The sequence below is a fragment of the Sus scrofa genome, chromosome 15 (assembly GCF_054392235.1).
Source record: "Sus scrofa isolate SSC_HxYL_T2T_F1_AM1 chromosome 15, Sscrofa_HxYL_maternal_Yorkshire_Landrace_v2.0, whole genome shotgun sequence".
Classification (NCBI taxonomy): domain Eukaryota; kingdom Metazoa; phylum Chordata; class Mammalia; order Artiodactyla; family Suidae; genus Sus; species Sus scrofa.
In genome coordinates this window covers 112,802,533-112,821,288 of record NC_139397.1, presented here as the reverse complement: position 1 = coordinate 112,821,288, position 18,756 = coordinate 112,802,533, and the positions used below count along the sequence as shown (strand labels likewise).

The window sequence follows — 18,756 nt, the reverse complement described above, 5'->3', positions numbered from 1 at the left end:
CCTCACCTTAAATATCATCTTCAGCTGAAAACAAAAGAGGATGTTGTGGGGTAGTGGTTTAGGACTTACAAAGGGAAAAAAGGCAAACACATGGAAATGGAAAAGCACATGCTTTGAAAAAAGAAATGTTTCCTGGGCCTTAATGAGACTTTGGGACACAGAGTGGACTCTGATTTCTAGGCTCTGCCCAGAGTTTCCCCCACCACCTACCCCTTATTCTTTGCTGGTATCTCTGATGATAGCTTTATTAAGGGCCTCTATTTAAATTCTTTTTTGCAGTTTGGGGTCAAGGCAAAGTTTCTTCCTTGGTCTTTTGGGTTTTAATTTTCTTCAGTGTCACGAGGCATGTTTTTCCAATCTTCTTACTTGATCATCCACTGTCAGGAGACATGCTTTTCCAATCTTCTTGCTTGATTATCCACCCATAGCCCCTCCTCATGTGATCTCATCAAAAGAGTAAAATAAAAGCAGTGTGGTTTCTTGAGGCGGGGCTCTTGGTCCTAGAAACCTTGATTCCCCCGGGTTCCCACCTTTACTATCTCTGTGTTTTGTTTTGTGTTGGCGTTTTGTTTTGTGTTGGCTCTTTCCATAAGTTCCCCAGCACCTGTTCTTCAACCCCATCCTGCTGAGCTGGTCTTGGCAAGTGGCACCCAACGTGGGGTGGGCAAACAGGCAGGTATGAAGAACCAAGGACTGCGAATACAGTGGGAATTTTTATTCATTGTAAGTGCTGTGGAGCCCTGAGAAGAAGGGAGGAATTTTGCGTGGCCGCACTGAAGAAATCCTGTGGATACGTTCCCTCTCTCAGGTATTTACAGGGTAAAATGGGAAATAAGATAATTGCAGGAAACTATAGTCCTTACATTTGTTAGGAAAACTCCTTAAAAAAGGGGGTCCAAAAATAAGTGAAAGTAAGCTTTTGGAACTTTTTCAGACTATTGAAAAACAATTGTGACTGGTTTCTTACATTAGAAACATTAGATTTAAAGATATGGGAATGGTAGGTACAGAACTTAAAATATTGCATGATGAGGGTGTTTCAATTCTTGTGTCTATTTGGAGTACTTGGAGCTTAATTAAATCAGTTTTAGAACCTCCACAGACCATGAAGGACTTAGAGGAGGAAGAAGAAGGGGAGTTTACACCTTTGTTGGAAGAACCTAAATATGCTGTCCCTGAACAAAATTATCATAGAGAATATTTGGCTCCTGAGCCTTCAGCTCCAATTGTTGATCCTGATATTCCTCAATCGCCTCCTATTAGGAGTAAAGTAATGAGGACTCATCAAGCCTCTACTTCTAGGGTTGCAAAGAAAATGAGCATTATCCCTGAACACCATCTATCATCCATTCAACAGGGGATATTACAGGCTTGAAGGGAAGGTGATTTGGATGCCATAGATTTAGCCTTTCCAATAACTGTCAGGGAGACAGCGGCTCCAGGCATTGATCCTGCCAACCCTGATGGAGTTTGAGTTCATTCATGAGCCCTTTCCTTTTAAAATTCTTAAAGAATTAAAACGGGCTGTTTAGAACTATGGTGTTAATTCTCCCTTTACAAAAGGAATCATGCAGGGAGTAGCTGAAGGAAATCGTGTGATTCCTGCTGATTGGCATAACTTAACCCATGCTGTGCTATCACCTAGTGAATATTTACAATTTAAGTCTTGGTGGCAAGATCATGCCTAAATTACTGCTAATCATAATCAGGCTCGAAATTTTCCAATTACAGTGGAACTATTGTTAGGGATTGGCCTTTGGAATAATCCTCAAGATCAAATGAGAATGAATGATTTGGCTATTGAACAGATTAGACAATGTTGCTTAATGGCATGGGATCAAATTGAATCTAAGGGTCAAATAAATACTTCTTTTCAAAAGATCCTACAAGGCCCAAAGGAACCTTATACTGAATTTCTAGCTCATTTACAAGATGCATTAAAATGACAAATTACTAACTCTGAGGTGTCTGATAATATTTTTCAATTGTTAACATGTGAAAATGCAAATACTGATTGCAAAAAGGCCATGGATTTTTAAAAGGAAAAGCTAACATTACTGAATATATTAAAGCCTGTCTGGGAGTGGGGACGGAGTCCTTTAAGGCCTCAATGTTAGCCCAAGCAGTGGCTAATTTAAAGAAAACCTCTCACTCCAAATAATTACAGGCTGGAGTTTCACTTACCGGCAGGTGAAACCAGTTAATATGGGGATGCCTGACAAGACTTTTTGTACCTTCAAGAGAATGAAAAATCAAATTCATTGGAATATATGCAGGGCTACGGAGGGGGTCATACTGCTTAATGGTTCCTATGGAACTATGGGATTCGTCCCCTAAGGGGAAGCTGATTCCTGTCTGTATGGGCCATCAACCTCTGTGTTCTGTTAATGAATTACTCTCTTGGACAGTCTCCAGCCAATCAAGCCAACAAGAATAAAGAAAATATATATATACATAACATCTTCGAAACTGCTCAAATCAAAGCTGGGGAAGATGAAGGGAATGATGCTATAAATGCCAGAGGCAAATTAAAAGAGATAGAACAAGATTCCCCACAGGGTGTCAGGTGGTTTCTATGAGTGATCCCAGTTGGTCTGTTGATGAGGGAGATAACCACAATTGGCATAGAAATCATTTTGTTACTTATATAGTGGAGGGATTACAATCCTCATGAGTAAAGCCCATTAAAAACTATTGAAGGTTTACTAGGGGAACAAGAGAGTACATCAACTTTCTTAGACTCAGAAAGGCATTGAGAAAACATATACTAAGGAGCCCAGAAACAATGGATGGCCAAATAATTCTTAAGGATAAATTTATAGCTCAATCGGTGCCAGATATATGGAGAAAGCTCCAAAAAATTGGCTTTTGGCCCTGATCAGGACCTGGAGCACCTCCTCAGAGCAGCAGCTAAAATATGTTATAATCGGGGCCAGGAAGAATGAAAGGAGAACAAGATGAGAGACAGAGAAAAGGCAGAGGCTTTACTTACAGCACTACAGGGAGTCAACCTGGGAGTTTCCAAGGTGAGAGGACTAGGGCAGAGACCTATGCCTGGAACCTGTTTCCTCTGTGGAAATGAGGGATCCTTTAAATGGGAATGCCCTTAGACTCAGCTGTGCCCCATATGTTGGGGAGATCACTGGAAGAGGGACTGCCCCTGAAGACTAAGGTCTCTGTGGTTGACCCCTCAGGCCCAGGATCAAGACTGACAGGACATTTCCATAATGGCTCCTGTCCTAATCACCACTTAGGAGCCCTAAGTGACTCTAAATATAGGAAGACAAGACTATTGACTTCCTCCTGAATATGGAGCCACTTTTCAGTCCTTCTCTCCAATCCTGGGCCCCTCCCTCATGAATCTGCCATATACATGTTTCTGGCAAGCCGATTACAAAATTTTTACACAACCTTTGAGTTGTGACTGAAAATCCATTTTCTTTTCTCAATGCCTTTCTGATTGCTCCAGACTCCAACTCCTCTTTTAGAAAGAGATATTTTGTAAGAGGTTAAAGCCTCAATTCACATGGCAATGAGGACTTCCCATGTGACTCACAACGTAACTACTCAGCAATCCCTCACATTTTAGCAAAATGATAGTGTATATCAGTCAAATGTAAAGCTTTTCTTTTATTAGTATTAAAACCTGGTGATTAATGCAGAAGCTCATGTAAAGTATCAGGTTAATCTGAACAATATATTATTTCCTTTCAGTTCACAATCTGTTATTTCACAGACTATGGTTAATAGAATGCCCCAAAAAATAAAAAAATAAAAAGAGAGGGGTAAATATATGCCAATGGAGCCTAATCAAGGCTCCTGTATTTTCTTAACTAAGGCCTTGTTATTATAAAATCTAAATGTTGTATTCCCAATTGTTCACAGAATGTCTCATTCCCTGTTAGATCTTCAACAGTAGATTCATGAGCTGTCCTATCCAGCTTTAGCTTTTGGAGCTGCTTTGTGGAACCAGCTGACCTCCTCTTCCTAATGAAAATGTTTCTTTCACCATATTCATTGTGATCTCGATCCTTTTATTCAGACCCTGTATAATTAATTGTATTTCTTGCTTCATTACATCTTGATTAAGAGCTATCAATGTTCAAATGTTGATAGAAGGGGTATCCAAAGCAATGTATCAAGGCCCACTTGACCGTCCCATGAGTGGAGACCTAACTGCTTTCTGCAATGACACCCTTTTCAGCAGGAAGAAGTTAGAGTGGTCGTCACCCCTTTTCCCACAGAGTCTCCAACTCAGGGGTGGGGATTGAGAATATAGGCTTCAATACATTCTTTGATATGGCTATTGATTAACATTTGTAAATTAAGGGTCGCATAGAACCCCCAACTGCTATAAAGGTGACAGTTATTACCCCGTGGAACCATCCTCTGCTACCACATCATAGTCAAGAAGTCTGCATCTGTGGCTGACATGGACACCTGGGAGGCTGTGCAGCACCTAGAGAATCCCCTCATGGTCAAGTTCCAGAGACCCCCTTCACCATCATCAAAGAACGCTGAGCCCTGCTCTGGCCACCCTGGAAATTGGTCAGTCTAAGCACGGCTGAAACCCGAGGAGTTCCACGTGAGACTTAACTTAGACTCGTGTTCTGTCTACAGATGCACAAAGTGAGAGATTTAAGAAGTAATGAAGGAGTTCCTGTTGTGGCTCAGTGGCCAACGAATCCAAGAACCATGAGGTTGAAGGTTCAATCCCTGGCCTCACTCAGTGGGTTCAGGATCCGACGTTGCCGTGAGCTGTGGTATAGGTTGCAGATGTGGCTCAGATCCCGAGTTGCTGTGGCTCTGGTGTAGGCTGGCAGCTACAGTTCCTATTCGACCCCTAGCCTGGGAACCTCCATATGCTGCGAGAGTGGCCCAAAAAAATGGCAAAAAGACAAAAAAAAAAAAAAGTAATGAAGAAAAGAAGTTGCAAGATCTATTTTTGTCCTCCTGTAAAAACAAAAAGGGGGAAATGTCTCAAGATGTTTTTCCAATCTTCTTGCTTGATCATCCATCCATAGCCCCTCCTCATGTGATCTCATCAAAAGAGTAAAATAAAAGTGGTGTGGTTTCTTGAGGCAGGGCTCTTGGTCCTAGAGACCTTGAGTCCCCTGGGTTCCCACTTTTACTATCTCTGTGTTTTGTTTTGTGTTGGCATTTTGTTTTGTATTGGCTCTTTCCTTAAGTTCCCCAGCACCTGTTCTTCAGCCCCATCCTGCTGAGCTGGTCTCGGCACTTCAGCTCAAAATAATCCTCATAACAAAGAAATATTTTGGGGTGGCAAGTTTGGCTCCCCTATGTATCTGACAATAATAAAGGAGTAACTATAAGGGTCAGAAAACATGCTTTTGATTACTACCTACTGTATTTTTTTTCCTATTTTGTATACAAAAAACTAAAATAGTTAGATGCTATGTTTGATCCTTTACTTCTAGATTCCTTATGGACTTTGCAAAGGTGTTATGAAAGTCAGAAGTTACTTGGGCATGATTTGGGACCTTTCGTTATTGTGATGAGAAAATATCAAATTGTTATTCTAAGTCACTTGCTTATATTCTACTAATAGACAATGCAAAGAGTAGAAAAGATTGCAATGTGCAGAAAAATGGTATAGAATTTTCAATATATATATTGAAATGGTGTAGTATATTCAATATACACACATGAAATAAATAGAAGTCATTTGGCAAAAGTATCATTGAATTAACAGACTTTATCACTTAGTTTCTTGTAAATGAAAAAAATATTAAAAATGCATCAAGCAAAATGCAACAAGGAGAACATTTAGGAGCAATAAAAAAATCATCTAAAAATGACACAATTTTAATATATATACTTCATATATTATGTACATTGTGTTATGTTTATAATTACAGTAATTTAGGTGTCTTCTGTAGCAAAAACAATTTAGATTGCAATCTCTAAGGAATAAAAACTAGCAAGGATATTGTGAAAAATAAATCTAATATTGCAGATGATTGGCCCATTTATCATGTTAGCTTATAGAAACAATTTCTATCTTATAAGAACTATTAAATAATAAATTATCAGTATTGCTAAGTATTTGCTGTTGAAATAGTCATACTCTATATTTTTTATTATGCTCTATACATAATGAACTTTTCAACTTAGAAGAGTTGTACATGTGCAGTTACATTGATTCATGATATATAAGCCAGAATAATGAGGGAAAAGTCATATTAATAGAGGTTTTGAAAATGTGCTTAATGTTAACTTTTTTTTTTTTTTTTTTTTTTTTTTTTTGCTTTTTAGGGCCACACTCATGGCATATGGAGATTCCCAGGCTAGGGGTCTAATCAGACCTGTAGCTGCTGGCCTATGCCACAGCCACAGCAATGCCAGATCCCAAGCCACATGTGCAACCTACACCACAGTTTATGGCAACAATGGATCTATAATCCCACTGAGTGAGGCTAGGAATCAAACCTGCAACCTCATGGTTCCTAGTTGGATTCATTTCCACTGTGCCATGGCAGGAACTCCTAATTGTTAAGTTTTTAAACATGATTCCAAATTAGCGAAATGTTATTAGAATGATTTTCATGCCATCTCAACATTTTTAATTTTGCTGAGGTAAACACATTTGTATAATACTGTGTATTCAAAATTAAAATTTGAATGTATAAGCAGTATAATGCATATAACCCCATTATAACCACTGGCACATAAGTGGTTAAAAGTGAAGCTGTACAATTCATTCACTTTTTATCTGGAAAAGATAGAATGGTGTTCCTAGGAAAGAAAGAATTCTGGAGACCCAGTCCTTGTTTTTGTAAAAACATACTAATGGCTGATCATTTAGGGGAAAAAACAAAAACAAAAACCCTAGCAGAAATATGCTCATCTATGGACTACGTATAGCTGATAGAATTACTTTTGGCAAAAGTAGTTGGAATCTATGGTTTATGGTGAATGGCTTCCTGTGTAAAAGTCTTAAGTATAAAGTGGCATTATACTTAGATTCATTCATGTGAATGAGGTGACTGCATATTTCTCTTAAAAACATCAGCCTAGGCCTAATGTATCTGAGGTGAAAGAAAAGTACCTGGGAACCAATCTGAGGATCTTGGGCTTTTCCTTGCCTCTTGATTTTATTAGTAGTTTGATAAGAGCTCTGATTATTGTTGGAATTTCTCTGTCCATTGCAGTATCTTACTTTGTTCTTAGGCATATATTATGTAATTTGGGTTGAAAAGAACAATATATGTATGCATTCTGAAAATAGTTGGTCTGCTCAACATGTCATTTGTTTAAATTCCAAACTGAGATCCAAAATTTTTGTTTTAAATTATCATGTGTAAATTAGACAACACAGCATTATGGGTAAAGTGAAGATTGTTCTATTAGACGGGTTGAGTTCAAATCTGGCTTTGTCACTTAAATTCATCCACTTTGGCTTCACTTTTCATTTTGTTAAAATGGAAGTATCAACAGAACCCCATGTATTTGTTCTAGGATTTTTATAGTATATGATATGTAAAGCATATAAAATAGTTATAAATATTAGATATTAGATTTTAATTTTGCTATTTAAGATTATTATCAGAATAACCTGAATTTTTTTTTTTTTTTGCTTTTCATAAATGCTGGATAAGGAAGTATTCTATTTAAAACATAGTTGTAGCTATATAGGTAATACATACTTAACTTTTTATGCAACTGTTATTTTTCATTAACTTCTTATGGGATATACCAAATAATTCAAATATAGAGTTTCTTTTTCTTTATACCTACATTTATAATTACACCTACATTTGTATTTGTACCTTTTCATGCTATTTTCAGTGCATGTTTATTAGAAAGCTAAGAATATGGAAGCAGTCATGTTTCCCTCTGTAGTTAGATTTGTTGCTGGAAAGAAGACACCATTCAAGAAATGCATTTTACAGAATTTTTATGTGGGGAAAATGGAGCAACTTGGACTCTTTCTGCCTAGCCTCCATGTTGTTCCAGTGAGGAATGACACAGCAGCTATTATGATATTTATGCATATTTCACACCTGATATAGGTAACTGGGCAAGGCATGTGCAGTAGAACAGGATGATGACCACCTCTTATGTAACATTTGGACAAATTGCTGGCTTCATTCAGTACTAGTATAAAAGGTAGATAGGACTTTGCCACACCACCACTGCCACTTGTGAAGCCAATAAAGGGATTTCTGAACTATTCTTAATGCCTTGATTCCACTGTTCTATAGGTTTCTTGAATGCAGATGAGCCTGCCTGGTCTTGAGAGACTGAGGAACATTTCAGTACGTAGGAGGACCCATGTAACTAATTACAACAAATGCAAAGTTGGCAAAATAACGTGTCCCCCTCAGAGCCATAGTTGTAAAGATGATAGGCTTTTCCAGTGTCTTTTGCTGTGGCCTGACTAGAAGCAGAAAATTCCAATGCCCTCTTGATGCCAGAAATATGTTACCAGAATCCGGGTTCTTGTTCACAGAGACAAAGAATGAACTTGAAGGCACAGGCAGCAAGCAATCAAAGTCTTTATTGCAGTGAAATGAACATCTCCCAGGAAATGAACAGCTCCCAGGACAGGCTGAGAGGGGGAAGAAGAGTCCCCCTCTCTATTGTCTTATAGGGGTTTTTATCCCTTAAAAATGGGGGTTACCAACGTGGGGTCCAGAAAGATGTGGTTTTCTCCCATTGGCCTTGCCCAGTTATCTATATCAGTCCTTGTCCAATAGGGGTTTTGGGGGTAGAAATGTCCTTAAGTATCATGGTTTCTTTGCCCTTCTCTTTCTGTAGACTGAGTCACCATTCCCCTCACTCCTTTTCTATCAGTTGAAGAGTGGGTTAGAGATTAATGCCCATCTGGGTGTAGGTACACTCTCTATAGTAAACAAGACCTGTGGGGATGTTACTCCCTGGAGCCCTTAAGCCACAAATGTTAATCAATAGCCATATCAAAGAATGTATCAAAGCCCATGCTCCTACACCTACTACCTGGCTTATTTTTCTGCCTCACTCTCACTTTGTAGAGCTGCAAAATGAAGAAACCAGGTATCCAGAATTATACCATGGAGTGCCAACTACCAAATTCTTACAGTGAATCATTACACATGGTAAGAATTACTTTTATGTTTTTCCTATTGTGTTATTCTGTGGTGTCATATCTATTTTTATTCTGACAAGCCTCTGATGTTCCCTAGGTTATCTGTTATAGAATTAGAATCATTGACAATAGTACATATTTCAACTATTATCACTCTATTAGGGTGAAGTAATACTCTTTGTCTCTTCCAATTGGATTTGTATTGTTGTGGTTATAGTTGGGATTGGATTTTGAGGATGCTTGATAAAGGATTCAGAATGTAAGGTCAGATAAGTCAAAGACACACTGAGAATAACTTGTTTCATTGGAGTGACTCATCTTTGCCTTATATACCAAGTAGCCCTGGAACTTCCCACAGATTCAGCCTTACCACCAATCTACCAAGCTTGATATATTCTTTTGTAGTTCCAGGACATCCAGTCTCAATATCTAAGATATATGTGCAATCACATGTCAAGATTTAGACCTCTCAAATATTAGATGATTAGAAGACCAGTGGGCCAACATGACAATACCACTGCTGTTCATATGCAACACTTTGCTGGAGAGATTTAGCCATAGAGGAAAACAGCTTCTTTGTTTCAATTCCACTTCTTCAGTTAACAAGTATACTCATGGTATGAAAAAAAAAAAAAAAATTGTCACCCAGAGATAAAGACTGACTGAAAGAGAAGCTATACACATTGTTCAGATAATCAATGTTTAATTATCTAAAAGATACAGAAGAAAGTCAGCCCCATTGGTAAATCAGCAATCATGTAGTTTTTGATAATTTTGATAAGGGTCATATTTAAACATTTGCAAACATAAATTTTCCCATATCAAACCTGTTGGAACAGTACTGCCTGAAACTTTTTGGGACACCTATAGGAGTTCACTAAAAACCTGTAGAAATATCTCATGGCATGAAAACCAGGATTCAAAAGCTAAGAGAAATCAACAAATAGCATAATGAAAGTAAAAGGACTTAATGACCTTCCCTGATTATTTCTGTTAAAAAAAAAAAAAAAGAGAAATTTGAATAAGGGGAAAAGATAGTTAAACTGAGCAAGACCCTTTGGGGCTCTTGGGCACAGGAAGCCCTTCTGTGTTCCTCCTTTCTTGTTTGCAGGGAATAGGCTTCAACCTCTGTGAACTTTTAGTTCCAAAGAAAGGTTCATACAGTTGCTAATCAGGGAAGGAATGGGATGCATAGACAAGGGAGGAACAGTCAGAAAGCAACAGTGAAGCCTTGAGGCAGTGTCCTGGTTCTGCCTCAAGTGTTACACAGAAAGATATCTTTGAGATCTGCAAAGCTAAAACCCCCACTAAAGGAAGGTGTTAACTACTTGATGAAGACTTCTTCATTTCAGAGAGAAGGTCACAGTTTGATAATCGTCAGAACAACAGAAGCTCATCAGGAGACTGTGAGGACAGATTGAAGGAAGAAAGGCCCTTCACATACATTGATCCTTATCAGCAAACCCCACCTGTGAACCATTTACTATAAAACACCTCACCAAATCACCTGGTTTGGGACACATGGTTTTTGAAGGTATTAGGCAGTTGTATCTCACTTTGCCTAGCAAAGCAACACAGCTATTCTTTTCTCCTAAACCCAAAACTGTCTCAGAGATTCAATTCAGCATTAGTGCATGGAGGCCGAGTTTTGAGCTTCTGCCAACAATAAGGAGGATGAAGTGAGAGAGTACAGGAGCCCTTAGTAAATGAGGGAGGAAGAATGTGGAGCAAGAAGAACTAAAGAACATACATCAACTCACTGCTTCTCTGCTAGTTCAGAATTCTCTAGGGGGCTTAAACTTCTACTTCTGGTGGTGGTAATTGGGATCATTAGAATGGATTACAGGTGAATATTGCAATTGGGGATTGTCATATTCAATTTTGGGAATTAAAATGAGACTGCTAGTACCTGAAAGTATATGAGTTCTATTCCAAGTATCTACCATGTTTGTGGTAGGAAGATATGACAAAGGTAATGCTAGATTATGAACAAAATTTAAAATCATTTTCTGTTTGAGACCTGTTCAGTTTAGTCCATTACATAAACCAGTGAAAAAAAATTTTTTACATTGTTTATTAATATCCTTTGCTCATTTAGTTATTGGGATTTCCACTCAGAAAATATAAAAGAGAACAATCCACTATTTCTATATAAAGTAGTTAAAATACTTTATACATTAGTTTAGATACTGTAGAAATATGCAAATATTTATGATATTTGTTAAACTCTTAAAACAATTCATTATATTAAGAAAATGCAACAAAATTTTTGCATCTACATGTATGGTAACATGAAAAAACTAAAATCAAGTTTCACTAGGTTTGTGTAAGAATTTGAAGATTCTTATTATTTTGAAAGATTTACAGTCTTCTATTCTCCTTTTTAATAAAAATTGCTTAAGTTAGCTAAAAATTAAAGGTGCTTGACTGTTAGAAGGGTTATATAGTATTATAAAATATATAACTAAATCTAAAATTGCTTCACTTCAAATTTCCTGAAGGACAATTTAAGTATTAAAAGTCACATTGATAAAACTTGAATTTGATACTTTTTAATATACTTTAAGTTTCTCGATTCCTAAAAGAATATATATTTGACAGATTTTCTATGGGAAAAGGGAAAAATAACTGATTTAAAGTACTACTTGGACAGAACTGTCTATATGATCCCCAAATGTTTTGACATCCTTTAGTTTAGCTCACTATTTCTGAGTGACATCAGGCTCTTAGGAATCAGTACAAATAGGGTGAGAAATCATTATGCTCTAAGAATGTCCTGTCCTTGCAAACTAAATGTATATAGTATGAGGGAACATTTGACTGTTGCACTGAAAACAAGTGAAGTGTAGTTCATTGATAGATGGTAGAGGTTTTGAGAAGTAGTGATCCTGTTTTGTACATTCTTATTTAAAATAAAGCCCAAGGTAAATTATGTATATAATATTTATATTATATACATATTATCTTATTGAATATCCAAAGTGCTGGCAAACCATTTTTTTTGCAAATTTGCATATTAATGACAATTCTTGTTTTTTTAATATTGATTTTTAGTTTTTCCATTATAGCTGGTTTACAGTGTTCTGTCAATTTTCTACTATACAGCGAGGTGACCCAGTCACACATACATGTATACAGTCTTTTTTATCACATTATCATGCTCCATCATAAGTAACTTTCTAGTTTTTAAAAATTGATTTATTTCAATCCCATCATCTAAATACTGCCCAAGGGCATTAAGAAGGAAATGAATTACGTGGGTGGGTCGTTTTTGTGCCTGGAAGTAGATCAGAAACTTCTGAATAAAATTCACAGGCTACAGAGTCTCAGGGATTAAGTTATTTCCCTAACTGTTAAGATTTTCTATCTGGTATCACATACATGTTGCATTGAGATCATTGCCTTGGGGCCATTCTTCAGGCCTATGGAAAATAATGGCGTTTCACTGGTGAACCCAACTCAATCCAATTATCATTTCTATTCATTTCAAAATATGTACTTATTTGTCTCTCTCTCAAAAAGTCAATAGTATTATGCTTTTTGCTATGCTTTCATCATAAAATTAGCTTTATTATCTATATTAGTATAACAAAATCAACTTAGTTCAGATGTTTAATATTGTCACTTCTCCAATTAGTACATAACTATTAACCTCTGTCATGTTTCACAACTGTATTCCATTTACATAAAACACTATTTTAATTTCTCTTCTAGGAAATTTAGCAAAAAAAGAGACTTCATGATATACAAATTCTATGATATCCTTATTCTTCAGTTCATCAAATTCATATACCTTATTTTTCATTGTTTTAAATGTTAAACCAAATTATTATAGCATAGAATATATCATTGGGTATCATGAAGCTTTACTTTGGGTGACGTTATCAAACAGGAATTTTTCATGATGCTTTATTTGTAAGTACCATGAAACAGAAAATAAAAAGACCTCTCCTTCCACAAGAACAGAGAAAATGAAAGTTGAGATTACTGTGTGCTAAACTATGCTTAAAATATATTTTTTCCTCCTTTCGTCATTAGAAGATACTTTGAGTACTCTAAGGAAAGTGATAAAATATAATAGTGGTTGTGGTCTGTGTGTTGGGAAAGTCATCATAGGCAGCATTTATGAGGAATCCAAGTGGAAGGGAGATGTGAACTTCACTTAAAACAGTACTGTGAAAATTAACAGTTATTTGAAAGACCATACTAAGTTCAGCAGATGCAATTAGTACCATGTTACTGGAGTTTAGGATGGCCACAGAAGGGTGAGTGTGACATGTACAGAGGCTATGAAGTAAATATTCATTTTTACAACCATTAGTATATAGACTAAACCTTAGTTTGAGTTGCAAACTATGGAGATCTGATTTACAGTTTTTAAAGTTTTGCTCTGCCTCATATTGATCCCTTAGGGAAGATCCATGGCCACATGGTCAAATGAATACATTCAACACCAGCCAGATAGGTCAATTGCCAGGAACAATCTAAAACTGAAAACTGACATAAAGCGAAGCTATTTCTGTTGAAACTGTTGTTTTGCATAGCCCTTACGTAGCATTATATAAAATCAGCACTACATTTTTCAACTGCCTCTGCTAATGTAATCACTTATATTAGAATCTTCTGATTATTGCCCAATATAGCTTATTAAATGTCCATTCACACTATGTGCTTCCTTTTGACAATAGAAGTTTCTGTGTAGTCCTGTGTCCTGTATTTGCTCTTTATTTTCCCTCTGTTAAATTTCTGATCTGATTTCATAAGCAGATAGGCCTATCAAAGGGCTTATATATTTTTATACATACAAAGCATTTGTTGCATCCACAAATCCTTCACTATTCACTATTGTAAGCCAAATCTCTATATTGATATATGCATATTGGTATTTTCCAAATATTCGATATCTTATTTTGTGAAATGAGCTACAACTGGAACTAAATACATTTATTTCATTTCTCTGTATCGGTGCTTCTCAAACCTTACTGTGTATCAGAATGTTTAGAGGAACCTGTCTAAAAAACCATATGTTTAGGACCAGCTACTATTTTATTAGATATAGGATTAGGCTCAGGAATCTGTAACTTTATCAAGGCACTTAAAGTGATTCTGTTACATGAGGTCCATAGTGAGCCATTCTTTAAGAAATCTATAGGTATTTTAGAAAGAAAAAAGATGTAGGTTGATTTGGTTTGTTTTTAGAAATCACAAGACTGCCTAATTGTTAAATAATACAAATCAATAAAAGAGTTCTCTATAAGACAAGAGCTTTTACATTGGCTAATTTATAATGTACAAAATATGGTTATTTTTTAAGTGATAAATAGCTGTTCCACACTGCTCTGGGTGACAATACATATTTATGAATGAATAAATGTGTTCGTATGGAGGGGAAAATTGAAAATAATTAGCTTTAATTAGAAGATGAATTAGAAACTGATTTGGGTAGGGGAATGACAGTTTAAGCTATGTATAATTTTATTGTTATTGTTTGTTGTTGCCATTGCTGTTTTTGAACTTACGAAGCTCCCGGATGGGGCTCTACTAACTGCTTATTGCCATGGTTATTATTAGCACTGCTATTTTAGATGACATGACATGTATGATAAGCTGAACTGTGATTCCAGAAACATGGATTCACCGTATATTTTTTCTCTTCTAAAATTAGCTGTATTCATTTTATTAAAATGGCACATAAATGGAGATTTATCGTATAATTATGGGGAAACTGTAAGACACAAATCGCTATTTTAGAACAAGAATTGACTTGTTTTACAGTTTAAGACACCTCTGACTATCTCCTACTGCTTGCTCACACTATTAACTGCATTTTTCCTGCAGGGGTTTTGTATCCATCAGGGTTTAGGCAGAAAAACAGACACAATGTTACAATTTTAAGAGAGAAAATGTAATGTAGGGAATTGGCTACACAATCTTGGAAAAACTGAGAGGACACTTGAGATTAATTAGCAAGAGCAGGGAGCAGGAAGCCATTTAAAGCCAGAACTCTCCCTAGATGAGGGCGGAGAAGGAGAGAGTGCCAGGGCCTGGGTCTCTAGGGGATGAAGGAGCCAGTATGGGCTCCCTCCACAGCCAGAACCTGGAAAGACACTATGGGGGAAAAGAAGAGAAAACACTGGTTATGCCTAGGTTCCACCCTCCCATTTTGCTAAATGTCTTTAAAAATAACAGACAGATTAAAAAAAAAAAAAAAAAAAAAAAGAAAAGAAAAAAGGCGCAGCAGAAACAAATCACAAATCTGACTAGGAACCACGAGGTTGCAGGTTAAGGACTGAGCATGGCCTTGAACGGCAGTGTAGGATGCAGACGTGGCTTGGATCTGGTGTTGCTGTGGCTGTGCTGTAGGCCGGCAGCTGTAGCTACGATTCAGCCCCTAGCCTGGGAACCTCCGTATGCCACAGGGGACTTAAAAAGCAAAAAAATAAAAAAAAATAACAGTATCTGAGAAAGGACCCAGCTACTCTGAGATTCAGAGCAGAGCAAGGAGGACAAGAAGGCCCCAGATGTCAGATGTGCACAACGAGCACTTACATTTCCTTCCTTCTGAGCAGCTGCCTGATTCTGCTCTGACTCCTTGTATAGAAAGGTTTTTTGTTGATGTTGTTTTTAAGGCCACACCTGCAGTGTATGGAAGTTCTAGGGTTAGGGGTGGAACCAAAGCTGCAACTTCCAGCCTATACCACAGCAACACTGGATCCAAGCCCATCTGTGACCTACACCACAGCTTGTGGCAATGCCAGATCGTTAACCCACTGAGTGAGACCAGGGATCGAACCTGCATCCTCGTGGATACTAGTCAGATTCATTTCTGCTGAGCCATGACAGGAATTCCCAAATGATAGGGTTTTTTTTAAAGCTATTCAGAGAAGTTAAGGAATGCAAAATTTTCTTAAATGCTCTTTGGTACTCCAGTGCAAAAAATAAACAAACTGGACACTAGTTAAAAGTAGTCAGGATATCCTACACTGTTGGTGGGAATGTAAATTAGTACAACAGATAGGGGAAAAAATATGAAGATTCCTTAAAAAACTAATAATAGGACTACCATATGATTGAGTTATTCCACTCCTGGGCATATATCCTGAGAAAACAATAACTCAAAAAAGATACATGTTTGCCAATGTTCATTGCAGCACTATTTACAATAGCCAAGACATGGAGGCAACATAAATGTCCATCAACAGATAAATAGATAAAGGTGCTCTGGTACATATATACAGTGCCATAAAAGGAATGAAAGGAATAAAATAATGCCATTTGCAGCAACATGGATGGACCTAGAGATTATGATAATAAGTGAAGTCAGAAAGTGAAAGACAAATATCATGATATCACTTGTATGTGGGATATAAATATGACACAAAGGAACCGATTTAGGAAACAGAAACAGATTCATAGACATAGAAAATAAACTTATGTTTACCAAGAGTTCCCATCGTGGCTCAGTGGTTAATGAACCCAACTAGTATCCATGAGGACATGGGTTTGGTCTGTGGCCTTGCTCAGTGGGTTAAGAATCTGGCATTGCCCTGAGCTATGGTGTAGGTCACAGATGTTGCTTGTATCTGGCACTGCTCTGGCTCTGGTGTAGGCCCTAGCCTGGGAATCTCCATGTGCTGTGGGTGTAGCCTGATAAAAAAGAAAATAAACATATGGTTACCAAAGGGGGAAGGGGGTAAGAGAGGGAAAAATTAGGATTTTTGTATTGGCAGATACAAACTACTATATATAAAATAGATAAACAACAATGTGCTACTATTTGGCATAGGGAACTATATTCAGTATCCTATAATAAACCATAATGGAAAAGAATGTGTGTGTGTGTGTGTGTGTGTATATACATATATATATGTATATATATATATATGTATAACTGAATTGCTTTGCTGTACACCAGAAATTAACACAAAAGTAGTGAGGATAGACTTTATTTAATAATTTTTGCAACAAGGAAAATTTCCCAGCTTGGACAGAAATCAACTTTGCTGAAATAAAAGACTAGAGACTTTTTAAAAGCTAAGGTGTGTGAAAGAAAAGGCACTGAGGTGTATTAAGGGGGTTGGTCCATGTGATAAATTAGACCATTTGGGTTTGTTAATTGGCACTTATCCAAAAGTGAGAAAAAACCTTCTATCTTTAGGAGAGGAGGCAGGCCTGTTAGGTTAAAGTAAGGCCCTCCTTAATTCCGGCCTTTATTCTTCACAGGGACTGGGGGGGAGAAGGAGAGTTATCGTTATGATTGTTCACGTTTCAAAAAGACAGCTCTCAAGTCCTTGGGGAAACAGTTTGTGGTGGTGGATTTACATCTCAAAGGGCGAGAAAGGATTTATAATTACTAGTTTTCTAAAGTAGCTGCTCTAAGCAGGGGTTCACAGCCTATCTGCCCTTTATCAGATTTTAGCTAGAACAAACAATAAATCCTCCTGGTAGGCACTTTAAGAGGACCTGGGAGTCACTCTAAGGATCTGAAAGAAATCTTCGTAGAGTTTGGTCAAGTCTTCAGTGCAGTGGTCTGGACAGAGTTGGCTAAGTACTGAGAGATCTGCAGTTCTCGCTAGCTCTTTGATCACACTTGGATGATTTAAAATGGTTTAAAATTGTTCTCTAAGTTATCTGCCTCCACACCCCTAGCCAACTTTTAGCTAATCTCCATCATAGTACTTATGAGATGGTTTTGTAATATGTATTTGGAATATCAGAATCTCCAACTATTCAGAGTAAGCATTCAGAGAGTAGCATCTTTATTTCATTCACTGTTCTAATCTCATTGTTTAGTATAGGAGAAAATAGTTTGTATTAAAAACTAAAGATCTGTAAACTTCAAAATAATGTACTGAAAAATTCACACAGTAAAGATTTTTTAATCTTTAAAATATGAATAAATAAATTTTAAACTATGTTAAATTTGCACGCATCAAGCGCTCTGATAAGTGCTGCTATTGCCTCATATTATTTGATCTTCACAGTGGCCTTCCTATTTGTCAAGGAGAGCTGGCATTGGAAAATGTAAAATTAAGGTAAATCCACTCAAAATTGAAAAAACATTTCATATTTAATGTTAAATACATATTGGGAGTTAACTTGAAAATAAAAGCAATTGCCAATGAAAATGTTTACTTTTCATTTGTGAAAGGTAGGTTGTTGGGAGATCCTGTTGTGGCTCAGCAGGTTAGGAACCCAACATAGTGTTCATGAGGATGTGGGTTCGATCCCTGACCTCAGTGGGTTAAGGCTTCAGCCTTGCCGCAAGCTGTGGTGTTAGCGACAAATGCAGCTCCAATTTGACCCCTAGCCTGGGAACTTCCATATCCTGCAGATGTGGCAAAAAAAAGAAAAAAGAAAAGTAGGTTGTAATTGCCACTGTATACTAATTCCTAAACTGAATAATATTTGGCATAATTTTTGAGAGTAGTATATAACAACAAAATGCCATTCATTGCTTTTCTCATTTTGCTGTTACAGTGTAATTATAAAAAATAATTCCTGTAAGAAATGTTTAAGGGATTTATCAATTTTGACAAAGTTCTTTACTTTTTTGCAACATACAACCTTGTATGTATATTTTATAACTTTCTTTGTAGGTTCTCTAGTCTTCATTGCTCTGTGTCCACCTCTGTCATACATTCATTTTCAATTATTTTTAATTTTAA

At 36.9% G+C, this 18,756-nt stretch overlaps 1 long non-coding RNA gene across 5 annotated transcripts in view; it reads left to right on the top strand.

Moving 5' to 3' along the window:
• Positions 1-489: 489 nt before the first annotated feature.
• Positions 490-18,756, top strand: part of LOC110257012 (uncharacterized) — a 209,415-nt gene continuing 191,148 nt past the window's right edge. For 4 of the 5 annotated variants that reach the window (XR_002339148.2, XR_014830011.1, XR_014830013.1 and 1 more), the window contains exons 1-2: positions 490-808; positions 9,015-9,098. This is a non-coding gene — a long non-coding RNA (uncharacterized LOC110257012). Of the gene's footprint in view, positions 809-9,014; positions 9,099-12,802; positions 14,351-18,756 lie in introns of those variants that run through there. The other variant, XR_002339150.2, reaches the window with a different exon arrangement.